Source organism: Ursus maritimus, unplaced genomic scaffold, assembly GCF_017311325.1.
Source record: "Ursus maritimus isolate PB19 unplaced genomic scaffold, ASM1731132v1 scaffold_33, whole genome shotgun sequence".
In the NCBI taxonomy this organism is placed as follows: Eukaryota; Metazoa; Chordata; class Mammalia; order Carnivora; family Ursidae; genus Ursus; species Ursus maritimus.
The window spans coordinates 4,773,960-4,788,001 of record NW_024425897.1 but is presented as its reverse complement, the minus strand read 5'-3'; the positions used below and the strand labels follow the sequence as shown (position 1 = coordinate 4,788,001).

The 14,042-nt window shown below is 38.7% G+C and overlaps 1 long non-coding RNA gene and 1 pseudogene across 1 annotated transcript; one reads left to right on the top strand and one right to left on the bottom strand.

Moving 5' to 3' along the window:
- Positions 1-4,557: 4,557 nt before the first annotated feature.
- LOC121100053 lies at positions 4,558-5,963 on the bottom strand. The gene is made up of 3 exons (XR_005831792.1): positions 5,815-5,963; positions 5,278-5,318; positions 4,558-5,147 (listed from the first exon to the last, which is right to left on the bottom strand). It is a non-coding gene; the product is annotated as an uncharacterized LOC121100053 (long non-coding RNA).
- Positions 5,964-10,151: 4,188 nt separating this feature from the next.
- Positions 10,152-10,967, top strand: LOC103673372 (annotated as a pseudogene).
- The last annotated feature ends 3,075 nt before the right edge of the window (positions 10,968-14,042 follow it).

Here is a 14,042-nt window from a genome sequence, read left to right as displayed (position 1 = left end):
TGGTACTGGCACAAAAATAGACACACAGATCAATGGAACAAATAGGAAGCCCAGAAATAAACCCTCAATTATATGGTCAATTGATCTTTGACAAAGCAGGAAAGAATATCCAATGGGAAAAAGACAGTCTCTTTAACAAATAGTGTTGGGAAAACTGGACAGCTACATGCAAAGAAATGAAACTAGGCCACTTTCTTACACTATACATAAAAATAAATTCAAAATGGATTAAAGACCTAAATGTGAGATCTAAAACCATGAAACTCCTGGAAGAGAATACAAACAGTAATGTCTCTGACGTTGGCCATACCAACTTCTTCCTACATATGTCTCCTGAGGCAAAGGAAATAAAAACAAAAATAAACTGTTGGAACTACACCAAAATAAAAGATTTCTGCACAGTGAAGGAAACACTCAACACAACTAAAAGACAACTGACAATATGGGAGAAGATATTTGCAAATGACATATCTGATAAAAGGTTAGTATCCAAAATATATAAAGAACTGATATAACTCAACACCCAAAAAACAAATAATCCAATTTAAAAAATGGACAGAAGACATGAACATACATTTCTCCAAAGAAGACAGATGGCCAACAGACTCATGAAAAGATGCTCAACATCACTCATCATCAGGGAAATACAAATCAAAACCACAATGAGATACAACCTCACACCTGTCAGAATGGCTACACTCAAAAACACAAGAAACAAGTGGCGAGGATGTGGAGAAAAAGGAACCCTCTTGCACTGTTGGAAAACCAAACTGATGTAGCCACTGTGGAAAACAGTATGGAGGTTCCTCAAAAAGTTAAAAATAGAGCTACCCTACAATCCAGCAATACCCACTACTGGGTATTTACGCAAAGAATACAAAAACACTAATTCGAAGGGATAATTGTACCCCTATGTTTATAGCAGCATTATTTACAATAGCCAAATTATGGATGCAGCCCAAGTGTCTATTGATGGATGAATGGATAAAGAAGGTGTGCTGTATGTATATCCACACAGTGGAATAAGAAAAAAGAATGAAATCTTGACATTTGCAATTACGTGGATGGAGCTAGAGAGTATAACGCTAAGCAAAATAAATCAGAGAAAGACAAATCCATAGGATTTCACTCATACGTGGAATTTAAGAAACAAAATGAACAAGCAAAGGAGAAAAGAGAGAGACAAACCAAGAAACAGACTCTTAACTATAGAGAACAAACTGACGGTTACTGGAGGGGAGGTTAGGGTGGGGGTGGGTGAAATAGTTGTTGGGGATTGAGGAGGGCACTTGTGATGGGCACCGGGTGCTGTATGAAGTGCTCAATCACTATATTGTATACCTGAAACTAATACAACACTGTATGTTAACTATACTGGAATTAAAATAAAAACTTAATGAAAATTTAATTGTAATGCCAAATTTATCAATATTTGCAAATTTATTATTCCTAATAATCTGAAGGTTAGCATTTAAAAAATACATTGTAAAGCAAGTATTAAAAAAAGAAAAAATTGGGGCGCCTGGGTGGCACAGCGGTTAAAGCGTCTGCCTTCGGCTCAGGGCGTGATCCCGGCGTTCCGGGTTCGAGCCCCACGTCAGGCTCCTCCTCTATGAGCCTGCTTCTTCCTCTCCCACTCCCCCTGCTTGTGTTCCCTCTCTCGCTGGCTGTCTCTATCTCTGTCGAATAAATAAATAAAAAATCTTTAAAAAAAAAAAAATAAATAAAAAAAAATAAAAAAAGAAAAAATTAACATGTCCTAGCACCTTATACCAAAATGAACCCCAAATGAACCATAGACTTTAAAATCTTAAATCATAAAATTTTTAGAGGAAAACAAAGGAGAAAATCTTTGGGTCTTTGGGAAAGTTTTTAAATACACTGTAAAAAAATAAGATCCATAGGGGTGCCTAGGTGGCTCAGTCGGTTAAGTGTCTGCCTTCGGCTCAGGTCATGATCCCAGGGTCGTGGGATCGAGCCCTGCATTGGGCTCTCTGCTAAGCAGGAAACCTGCTTCTCCCTCTCCTTCTGTCTGCCGCGCTGCCTGCTTCTGCTCTCTTTCTCTCCGTCAAATAGATAAAATCTTTCCAAAAAACTAAGATCCATAAAAGAAAAAGTTGATAAATTGGACCCTATCAAATTTAAAACTCCTGTTCTAAAAAAGACAATATAGGGGGCGCCTGGGTGGCTCAGTCGTTAAGCGTCTGCCTTCGGCTCAGGGCGTGATCCCGGCGTTCCGGGATCAAGTCCCGCATCAGGCTCTTCCGTTGGGAGCCTGCTTCTTCCTCTCCCACTCCCCTGCTGTGTTTCCTCTCTTGCTGGGTGTCTCTCTGTCAAATAAATAAATAAAATCTTTAAAAATAAAAAATAAAAAAGACAATATTAAGAGAATGAGAAAAGGAGCCACAGGCTGGGAGAAAATATTTAATATCACATACATGACAAAAGACTTGTATCCATCACATGTAAAGAATTCTCAAAAGTCAAAATAAGAAAAATTTTAAGTGATCAAACAATTTGAACAGACTCTTCATTAAAGAAGAGATACAGATGGCAATTAAACCCAGCAAAAGATACTCAATATCATTATTCATTAGAGAAATGTATATTAAAACCCCAATGAGATACCAGTGTATGTCTATTAAAAATAGCATTAAAAATAAAAAGAACAAAAAGTTGACGATACCAAGTGCTGGTGAAGATGTGGAGGGACCAGAGCTCTTGTTCACTGGTGGGAATGCAAAATGGTACAGTCACTTTGGAGACGGTTTCTCAATCTCTTATTAAATTAAACATGTAGTTACCATATGACCATTAATCCTACTCCTAAGTACTAACCAAGGAGAAACGAAAACAAACATTCATGGGAAAATCCTTATATGAATGTTCATAACAGTTTTATTCATCATAGCCCAAAAACCTGGAAACAACAGGGTTTAAATATCTTTCAGCTGGTGAGTGGATAAATACCCTAATGGAATATTACTCAGCAATAAAAAGGAAGAAACTACTGATATAGGCAATAACATAAATAAATGTCAAATGTAGTTTGTTAAGTAGAAAGTAAGAAAAAAAAAAGCCAAACTCAAAAGCCACATACTATCTGATTCTGTTTAAAAGACTTTCTGGAAAAGGCAAAATTATTGGTACAGAAAACAGATCAGTGGTTTCTAGGAATTAAAAGTGAAGTGAAGGGTTGATTATAAAAAGGAAGCATGGGAGGAAGTTTGGGGGATGATAAAACCGTTTTTTTTTTTTTTAAGATATTATTTATTTGAGAGAGAGAGAGTCGCACGTGAGAGAGCACAAAGCAGGGGGAGGGGTAGAAGAGGAGGGAGAAGCAGGGAGCCCCATGTGGGGTTCGATCCAAGGACCCTGGGATCTTAAGCTGAGTTAAAGGCAGACACTCAACCAACTGAGCCACCCAGGTGCCCCGATAAGACTTTTTTATCTTGAACGTGATGCTGATAAACTGTGTGCACTTGTTTATGCTCATAGAACTATGCACCAAAAAGAGTGCATTTCCTGCATGGGAAATTTTAAGACAATAAAATGGAAGTGAAACCGCAGCAACAACAAAAGGGACGAGGGAATGTGTCTATACCCTTATTTAAGATGAGCTGTAGGAAACATTAAGTGGAAACAGGACGTTCAGAATGGTGTAAATTATATGCTCCCTTTTATCTAAGAAAGGGGGAAGAGCAGACCAGATCCTAAGGAGGTCTCCACGATTGCTGCCCCCTGTGTACACACCCCTTGAGCGTGAGTGTCCCTCTACATAGAATCAGATGATGCCTGTGATTAGGTTATGTTACCTGGCAAAAGAGAGAGCATCTGGGGTGGGTCTCGCCTAATCAGATGAGCCCTTGAAAGCCCGGTTTCCTCCAGGAAGTTGCAGAAGAAGACCTGTAGGTGAGCTCCTTCTGGCCTGGAAGAAGCAAACAGCTATGATGTGACCTGCCCAAGAAGCTGAGAGAGGCCTCCAGGACTGTGACTAGCGGTCGACAGCCAGCTACAAACTGAATGTTACCAAAGCAATGAGCTTAGATGGGCACTCCAAGCTCCGGACGAGAGCACAGCTCAGCCAACACACTGACTTCAGCCTCATGAGACCCTGAGCAGGGAACCTGGCCGTGGCTTGCTGGGCTTCCAGCTTCCAGAACCCTAAGCTAGCTGAGCAGTGGGTGTTGTTCTAAGCCTCTGCGCGTGGGGTGATTTGTTATGCAGGAACAGAAACCAGCATGGGGCCTGTGAATATAGATGTATATTTGTTTACACTTTTTAAAAAGTTTAGCAAGAATAAAAAGCTGATAAAAATCATTAGATAGCGTGTGAGGAAGGAAACACAGGATGAAAGTCACACTAACCTGAATGTACTTTGCTTTGTAGATTTGACTTTAAAACTGTGTGAACATGTTACATAATTATAAATCAATATTAAATTAAAGTTTAAAAAATCCATCTGTAGAAAGAAAAAATAAAAATAAAACAAGGGAAACAAATTCTACTAAATTATAACTTCACGCCACACCAAGAGAAATGAATTCAAATGACTTTAGATTTCAATAATTTAATCGTACATCCCTAGTGGGATATATCCTAAGGCCAAAAAGTATTACAAATGTATCTTCAACTCTATTGTGAAGAATCGTATACCAGCATTATTAATAATATGATTACTACTACTAATATTATTGACATTGTTACTCAAAAGTTATTACGTTTGGTAAGCTAAAGCAAATATTTAATTGTATTATGTCATTAGGAGCCAAAATTTTCAGCATAAGAGAAGAGAAAGAAATATGAATTTAAAGAAATTAAGTAAAATCCCTTTAATACTAAATTTGAATTGGGAATAGAATAACCTCCTGATATGTTTCTCTTGGTAAAAATTTGTTTCCTGGCTCTATCTGTTGAAAAATACTACAACAGCCTATGTTAACTGAAGAGCGAGGGGCACTCCCCCCTTTCAGGTGAGCTTCTGCAGGAAAAAGAACCAGACATCCCTGGAGAAACACTGCTTCCAGGCTGGAGGCACGACATGTCCGGAATCATCCTGTCTTACCGGAGAGCAAGGAAGCCATGGCAGACGACCAGGGTCATGTCAGAAAGACTCAGATGCCAACTTGAAGGGGTTTTCTTAGGCTCTAGATGTGACCATGTGAACATTAAAAAGAATAGTAACTATAAAGGATTGAAACACATGTACTACGTCTACATCCAGGATTTCATAATAATCCTGAAACAAACGAGCAAAACCCACAACTCATCACTTACCTGTGCATGATGCTAAGAAGCCAATGCTTGTTGTCTGAAAACTTGTAAATAAAAGAAAACAATCATGAATGTATCCTGCCTTTGTGTTATGAACTATGAACTCACAGTAATCAAATAGTTGATGAGGGGAAATCCTTTTTCTTAGAAATTCCAACTTATTGTCCAGAATAAAGAAGGAAAAATAGAATATTATCATTTTGCAACCTTTAATGAAAGATAGGTCAAGACCATCCATTGTTGCTCAATGGGGGAACTGTTAACGTGGAATGGATACATCAGTCTGACAACAGCAACGCCCCCTGGTTAATCTCAGCCTCACAAAACGAGAGACCTTGTGCTTCCTCTTACCGTGCATTGCAAGGTCCACACTCTAACATAGTTTTGCCAAAGAAATCAAGCCTGAATATGTTCAGATCTCTAGATTTAACCATAGTTAACAGCAAATACAGGTGTACAAGAAATGTTAGTGACAGTGTGGTAGACAAAATAATGGTCCCCGAAGAAGTCCACTCCCCTGTGATGTCCCCTGACACTTACTTGGCAAAAAGGGATTCGCAGATGTGATTAACATTGTGGACTTTGAGTCCTTAAAAGCAGAGAACCCTTCCCAATGTGGTCAGAGAGAGATGGCACCCCAGGAGAAGGTCAGAGGCAAGCTACGAACAGACCCAGTCTGCTGTGCTGGTTTTGAGGATAGAGCCGCGGACTGTGGGTGGCCGCTAGAAGTGGGAAATGGCCCTCAGCTGACAGCCAGCAGAGAAACAGGGACCTCTGGCATACAAGCACAAGGCACAGATTTTGCCAAAACCAGCTTTGAGGAAGGAAGGCAGCAAGCCAACAGAAACTTTAGCTTGGTGAAACCCAAACGGAACTTCTGACTTCAGACCGACAGGAGAAAATATTTGTTTTGATTAAAGTGCTAAGCTTGTGGTGACTTGTTTTCCAAGAAAATCATTTTATTTAGTACAAGTAAGTACTTAAAACATTGTGTACAATAATTTCTACAGAAATCATCCTCTGGGATTGTTTTGTGACTTTGAAAAAAAATCACAGAACTGCTTTGAGATGCAGTTTCTTTTTCCACTAAATGAAAAGACTGGACAAGAGAATTCCAGATCTTCAAAATAAGATGGTCATTACCACTTTAGAGAGAGAACATCATAATAATTAAAAGCATAGGGTTTAGTTTCATGAATTCATTCATTTATTCAGCAAATATTTATTGAACAGCTACGATGTGGCAGCACGGTGTTAGACCCTGGAGACAAGGTCTTTGTCATCATAGAATGTATCTTCCATTTCCTTTTACTGTGATAAAAAACACAAAATATGAAATTTACCATCTTAACCATTTCAAAGTGTATAGTACAATTGTATTAACCAGAAGCACTCTATTGTACAATAGCTCTTTGGGACTTTTTCATCTTGCAAAACTGCACTGTGGTTTTGTAATACGTTTTGAATTCAGGAAGTGTGAAGCCTCCAGCTTTGTTTCTCTTTCTCAGGATTGTTTTGGCTATTCGGGGTCCTCTTAAATTCCATATAAATTTTAGAATGGTTTTCTCTATTTCTGCAAAAATGCCACTGAAATTTTGGTAAGTGTTATATTGAATCTCTTGGTCACTTTGGGTAGTGTGGACATTTTAACAACATTAAGTTTACCAATCCATAAACAAGGGTTTCTTTCCATTTGTATGGGCCTTCTTTAATTTCAGTGTTTTGTAGTTTTCAGTGTACAAGTCTCCTGCTTGCCTGGTTAAATCTATTCCTAAGTACTTTATTCTTTTTGGTGATGTTGGGTGTTTTGTTTTGTATTTTTTTAAGATTTTATTTATTTATTTTATAGAGAATGAGCAAGCAGGAGAGAATCTCAAGCAGACTGCCCACTGAGCAGGGAGCTTCGTGGAGGGTATAATCCCACGACTCTGAGATCATGACCTGAGCCTAAATCAAGAGTCAGACACCCAAACAACTGAGCCACTCAAGTGCCCCTCAGTGTTACTACAAAAGGCATTTTCTTAATTTCCTTTTCAGATTATTCATTTTCACTACATAAAAAAAAAAAACCTGCTTTTTCTGTGTTGACTTTGTATCCTCAACTTTGCTGAATTCATTGATAAGTTCTAACAATTTTTTTCTTTGTGGAATCTTTAGTGTTTTCTATATATCAGATCATGTCATCTGAAAAGCAGATAACTTTACCCCTTCCTTTCTGATGCAGGTACCCTGCATTTCTTTTTCTTGTCTAATTGCTCTGGCTAGTACTATGTTGACTAGCAGTGGCAAGACTGGACATCCTTGCCTTGTTACTGATCTTACAGGAAAAGCTGTCAGTCTTTCACCATTGAATGTGATGTTCACTGTGGACTTTTCGTATCTGGCCTTTATTATGTTGCGGTAGTTTCCCCCTATTCCAAGTTTGTTGAATGTTTTTATCATAAAGGGTGTTGAATTTTGTCAAATGCTTTTTATTAGATCAATTGAGATAATTATGTGTTTTATGCTTCATTCTGTTAATGTATGTATTACGTTAATTGATTTTTTTATGTTGAACCATCCTTTCATTCCAGGAAAAAATCCCACTTGATCATGGTGTATAATCCTTTTAATGTGTTGTTGAATTTGAGAGAGGGCATTTTGTTAAGGCTTTTTGCATCAATGTTCACAAGGGATGTTGGTCTGTAGTTTTCATTCCTTGTAGTGCCTTTGACTTCATTATTGGGTTAATGCTGGCTTTTTAGAATGCATTAGGAAGTATTTCTTCCACTTTCATTTTTTTGAAAAGTTTGAGAAATATTGGTGTTAATTCTCCTTTAAATGTTTGAGAGATTTTATCAATGAAGCCATAGGGTCCAGACCTTTTCTCTGTTGGGAGATTTTTATTACTGATTCAATTTCCTTACTAATTATAACTCTATTCAGATTTTCTTTGTGATTTTGCCTTCACAGGTTTTGTATTTCCAGAAATTTGTCCATTGCACCAGATTATCCCATTTGTTGGCATACAGTTGTTCATAGCATTATCCTAAAATCTTTCTTATTTCTGTCAAATCAGTAATGATGTTCCTATTTTCATTTGGGTACTAAATAACTAAATGTTATTTGAATCTTTTTTTTCATAGTCCATCCAGCTAAAGGTTTGTCAATTTCAAAGAACTAACTTTTAGTTTCATTAATTTTCTTCATTGTTTTTCTATCTCTGCTCTAAGTTTTATTTTTCTCTTCCTTCTGCTAGCTTTGGGTTTAGATTGTTCTTCTCTTTCTAGCTCTGTAAGTTGTAAAGTTAGATTGTTGATTTGAGATTTTCCTATTTTTAAATATTTTATTTATTTATTTGAGAGAGAGAAAGAGAGCATGTGCATGCCTGAGCAGGAGGAAGGACAGAGGGGAAGGGAGAGGGAGAGGGACTCTCAAGCAAACTCCAAGGGGCTCAATCCCACAACCCTGAGATCATGACTTGAGCCAAAACCAAGAGTGGGGTGCTCAACCGACTGAGCCACCCAGGTGCCCTGAGATCTTTCCTGTTTTTATTTTTCTTTTTTAAATATTTATTTATTTATTTGAGAAAGAAAGAGAGCATGCATGAGCAGTGAGATAAGGAGAGGGAGAGAATCTCAAGCAGACTCCCTGCCAAGTGCGGAGACCCATGCCAGGCTTGATCCCATGACCCTAAGATTAGGACCTGAGTTGAAATCATTTGTCGGAGTCCTAACTGACTGAGCCACCCAGGCTCCCCTCTTTTAAATGTAAGTGCTTATAGCTATAAATTTCCCACTTAGCGCTGCTTTTGCTGAGTCCCAAAAGTCTTGGTATGCTGAGTTTTCATTTTTATTAATCTCTAAGTATTTTGCAGTTTCTCTTGTGATTTATTCTTTGATCTACTGGTTGTTTAATTGTGTATTGTTTAATTTTGACAAGTTTCTGGTTCTTCAAGTTTTATGTCTGTTACTGATTTTTTAAAGATTTATTTATTTATTTGAGAGAGTGTGCACTTGCGTGAGTGGGGGAGGGGTGGAGGGAGAGAGAATCTCAAGCAGACTCCCCACTGAGCACAGAGCCCAATGCGGGGCTTGATCTCATGACCCATGAGATCATGACCTGAGTTGAAATCAAGAATCCGATGCTTAACTGACTGAGCCACCCAGGTATCCCTATGTCTGTTACTGATTTTTAACGTCATCCCATTGTGGTTAGAAAAGATACTTTGTCAGATATCTACATGTTTTAATCTACTGAAACTTAATTTGTGGCCTAATATATGATCTATCCTAGAATGTCTCATGTGTACTTGAGAAGAATTACATGCTATTGTTGTTAGGCAGAGTTTTCTGTATGTGTCTATTTGATCTGATTGGTTTATTGTATTAAGTCCTCTATTTCCTTCTCTATCTTCCGTCTGGTTGTTATATCCATTATTGAGAATAGGATATTGCAGTCTCCAACCATTGTTTTAGAACTGTGTATTTCTGCCTTCAATTCAAATCTATTTTTGATTCACATATTTTGATGGCCTGATATTGGGTGCATAAATGTTTATTTTTTATTTTTTTAAAGATTTTATTTATTTATTTGACAGAGAGAGACAGCGAGAGAGGGAACACAAGCAAGGTGAGTGTAAGAGGAAGAAGCAGGCTTCCCGCCGAGGAGGGAGCCTGATGCGGGGCTTGATCTCAGGACCCTGGGATCATGACCTGAGCCAAGGCAGACGCTTAATGGCTGAGCCACTCAACCGCCCCGGGTGCATAAATGTTTAACTTGTTATATCTTCTTGCTCTATTTAGTATTTTATTAATGTATAATGTCTTTTTTTGTCTCTTGTAAATTTTTTGATTTAACATCTATTTTGCCTGATATTAGTATAGCTACCCCTGCTCTCTTTTGGTTACTATTTACATGGCATCTTTTTTCATCCTTTCACTATTAATCTATTTGTGTCTTTGAGTCTAAAGTGAGTCTGTCGTAGCCCACTCATCTGCCCGGGGGTCTTGTCCCTGCACTGTCCACTCCTGTTGCCTGCATGGAACCAGTTCCCTTAGCTGCCTGGTGGTGGGCAAGGGGGCTTTGGTGAGCCTGAGGAGGCACAGGCCTGCCCTAGGCCTGCAGGTTTGTGTGTCTGTCCCCAGCAACATGGAAAAACTCTACAATGAAAATGAAGGAACGGTGGAAATCCAGGGAAAACCAAAAGATGAAGCGGAGAGTGAAGATGAAGGAAAATCAGAGAAGAGAAGCTGGAAGTGGAAGGGAAACCAGGGCATGAGGGAAAGCTCCAGAATGAGGGACAGCCAGATGATGAAACATAAGCCAAAGGTGAGAGAAAGCAAGAAAAGCAGGGCAAGTCTAAAAGTGAGAGAAAACCACATAGTAAGGGGAAGCCAGAACCCCTGGCAAAGGCTGTGAGGGAGCCATGGGCTGCCAAAAAGCACCTAGCTGAAGATTATATGCCCGGAAAAATGGGAGGATGGGTGATTCCCCCAAGGACCATCAGGAGGACTTCCAGGAAAGGCACTTGGGCAGTGAGGAGATCATGAGAGAATGTGGAGATAGGTCAAGGGCTCAGAAAGAGCTAAGGAAAAAAACAGAAAAGGCATTGTTTTCATTGGACGCAAAGAGATGTACAAGATGCATTCACCCCAAGGATGTCAGGAGAGCGAGGGGCAGCGGTAGGGGCCAAAAGGGGCCCATATCTTTAATGCCTTTGGCCTTCAATTCTAATTTCTCTGATGAGAATATTGTTGACCATGTTTCCCGCAGCAGGCTTTTGCCAGGCTAAGTGCTTTAACATTAAGCTGATACTTTGCTGTAAGAGTCACTTTTGTTGCCAGCAGGCTTTTGATCCAACAACTGTGTTCTCTGTCTTTAGTAGGGGACTTCCACCAGGTGCATGAAAAGATGTTCATGGTTCATCGCAAAAGAACAGTAAAGAAAAAACAGTTTCAGAACCACACACACACGCAAAATAAAGTGAGTCTATTGTAGACAGAATATAGTTGGATCATGTGGGTTTTACACATTCTGCCAACCTCTGTCTTTTGACTGGAGGGTTTAATCTCTTTACATTTCAAGACATTACTGACAAGGAAGGACTTACCTCTGTCATTTTTCTATTTGATATAACAATTTGCTATTTGCCTTATGGCTTTTTTGGTCCCTTATGTCCTGTATTAATATTCGTTCACGTTTGATTTTTTTGTAGTGAAGTGCTTAAATTCTTTTCTCATTTCCTTTTGTATATATTCTGTAGCTATTTTTCTCTATGGTTACCATGGGGATTACATTTCACATCCTAAAGTTATAACACTCTCATTTGAATTTATACCAGCTTAACTTCAGTAATTACATATAAAAACTCTGCTACTCTACAGCTCTGTCTTCACCCCTTTTGGTTGTTGATATCACCAAATAATAACTTTATACATTGTGTGCCCCCAAACATAACCTAATAATTCTTGAAATGTATTACTGTCTTTAATCGTCTATAAACAAAATTTGGAATTACAAATCAAAGTTACAATAATACTTGCTTTTTAAAAAATGTATTAGTTTTTTAAAAATCCCGTATAAAACAAAAAGTAGAATTACAAACCATTGTTACAATGATACTAGTTTTTATAATAACCCATGCATTTACCTTTATCGAGATCTTTATTTCTTCATATGGCTTCAGGTTACAGCTTTCATTATATGTTGCAGGACTCACTTGACATTTCTTGTAGGGCAGCACTAGTGGTCACATACACCCTCAACTTCTGTTTATCTGGGAATGTCTTAATTTTCCCTCACTTTGAAGGACAGTATTGCCAGATATAGGATTCTTAATTGACAGGTTTTTTTCTTTTAGCACCCTGAATATATCAACCACTGCTTTCTGGCCTCCAAAGTTTCTGATGAGAAATCTGCTGAAAATCTTATTTAGGGTCCCTTGTATATGATAATTCTCTCCTTTCTTGCTGCTTTCCAGGTTCTCTCATTGTGTTTTGACAGTTTTATTATAATGTGTCTCAGTGTCAACCTATTTGAGTGAACTCAAAGTTCACAGAGCTTCTTGGATGTTTATATTCATGTCTTACACCACATGTGGGAAGCTTTCAGCCATTATTTCTTAAATATTTTCTCTGCCCCTTTCTTTCTCTCCTCCACTTGAGACTCCCACAATATGTATGTTCGTCCACTTGATGCTGTCCCACGAGTCCCTCAGGTTCTGTTCACACTTCTTAAACCTTTTTGCTTTCAGTTTCTCAGACTCAGTAATTTCCATGGTCCTATATTCAAGTTCACTGATTCTTTCTTCTGCCTGCTCAAATCTCTCTGACTCCCTCTAGAGAATATATAATTTCAGTTATTGTAGTTTTCACCTCCAGAATTTCTTTTCAGTTTCTTTTTAGGTTTTCTATCTCTTTGATATTTTCATTTTGTTCACACATGATTTTCTTGACTTTATCCACATCTAATTCCAGCAAAGAATAGAAGAAAGAAAGAGAAAATACAACAATAAGAACAAGAACAACAGAGAACAAAACAAAACAAGCCAGAAAAAAAACAAAAACAAAACATAATAGGAAGAAAAAAAACAAATAAGAAACAAAACAGAACAAAACAGAAAACTAGATCCTGGATGTGTTTTGGCATGTTTATTTTAAGAGACTAGATCCCAAAATAGGAAAGAAAGAAAAATTGATATATACATACATAAATAAAATAAAATACAATGAAAGGAAACCAAAAATTATAAATATACACATTTAAAATATATACATGTATGTTTATAATATATATTTATATATATATTGTAATATATATAAAAATAGAAATTAAAAGAGAACTAAAAAAATTGAAAAAATAAGAAAATAGCTGAGAAAATAATACTGGAAGACTAAAGGGAAAAAAACCATGAATGCTATCTACCGTTTTCCCCAAGAGCTGAAGCTTTGCAGCCCTCTGTGATCCGTAAACTTGGTGAGAGCCAGTTGTTCAGGCTGGTATTCTGGGGGAGGGGCTTGTTGCACCGATTTTCAGGTCCACTTGCCTTAGTGGAAATGTGCCTCCAGTTCACGGGGAGGCAGGGCTCAGTGGAAGCAGCTCTGGATTCTACTATGTGGTGCTGTTTTGCTCCCTGAAGGTTTTCAGCACTGATGGTGGGATGGATATGGTGGTGCCCTGCTCTCTAGCCCTGGAACTGAAAGTTTGCAGCCCCCCATGCTCTTCAGTGAGCCCTCACAGAAAAGCAGTCAATCCCTCTTATCTCCCTGGTTTCTGTCCAAACTCTGTGTTTACCCGGCCTGTGACAAAGTGTTTTTATCTCAGGCATGCAACTGAGTTTAAAACTCCAAATCTTATGGACTCCTGTAGCGTGGACCAGCGCTGTTCCTCCTAGGAGATAGGGGGGGAGCGGTCAGTCTCACCACACTTCTGCCTTTTCCTGGGCTCCTGCCAGGAAAGCACTTGCATGACCGTGTACTTGTTTGCAGTTTATGGAAACACAGAGCAGAGAGCCAGCACCTAGACTCACTGTTTTAAATTGGCAACCCTACTCTTGTGCCTGGGAACCCTGCTGTACTCAGGCACCCCTGTTCTTCCTGTGACCCCGGGGATCCTGAGACCATGCTGTTGCACCTGGGAGTCCACCTCGCTTTGCCACCTGAGCACCTTTAAGCCAGGGACATCCCCCACTGTAGCAGATTTCTTAAGGTTCTGATTTTGTCTCCCCCCCCCCCCCGCTGCTTATAATACTTTGCTGTAGCCTCCTTAAGTTGGTTCCCTCCCCTCTG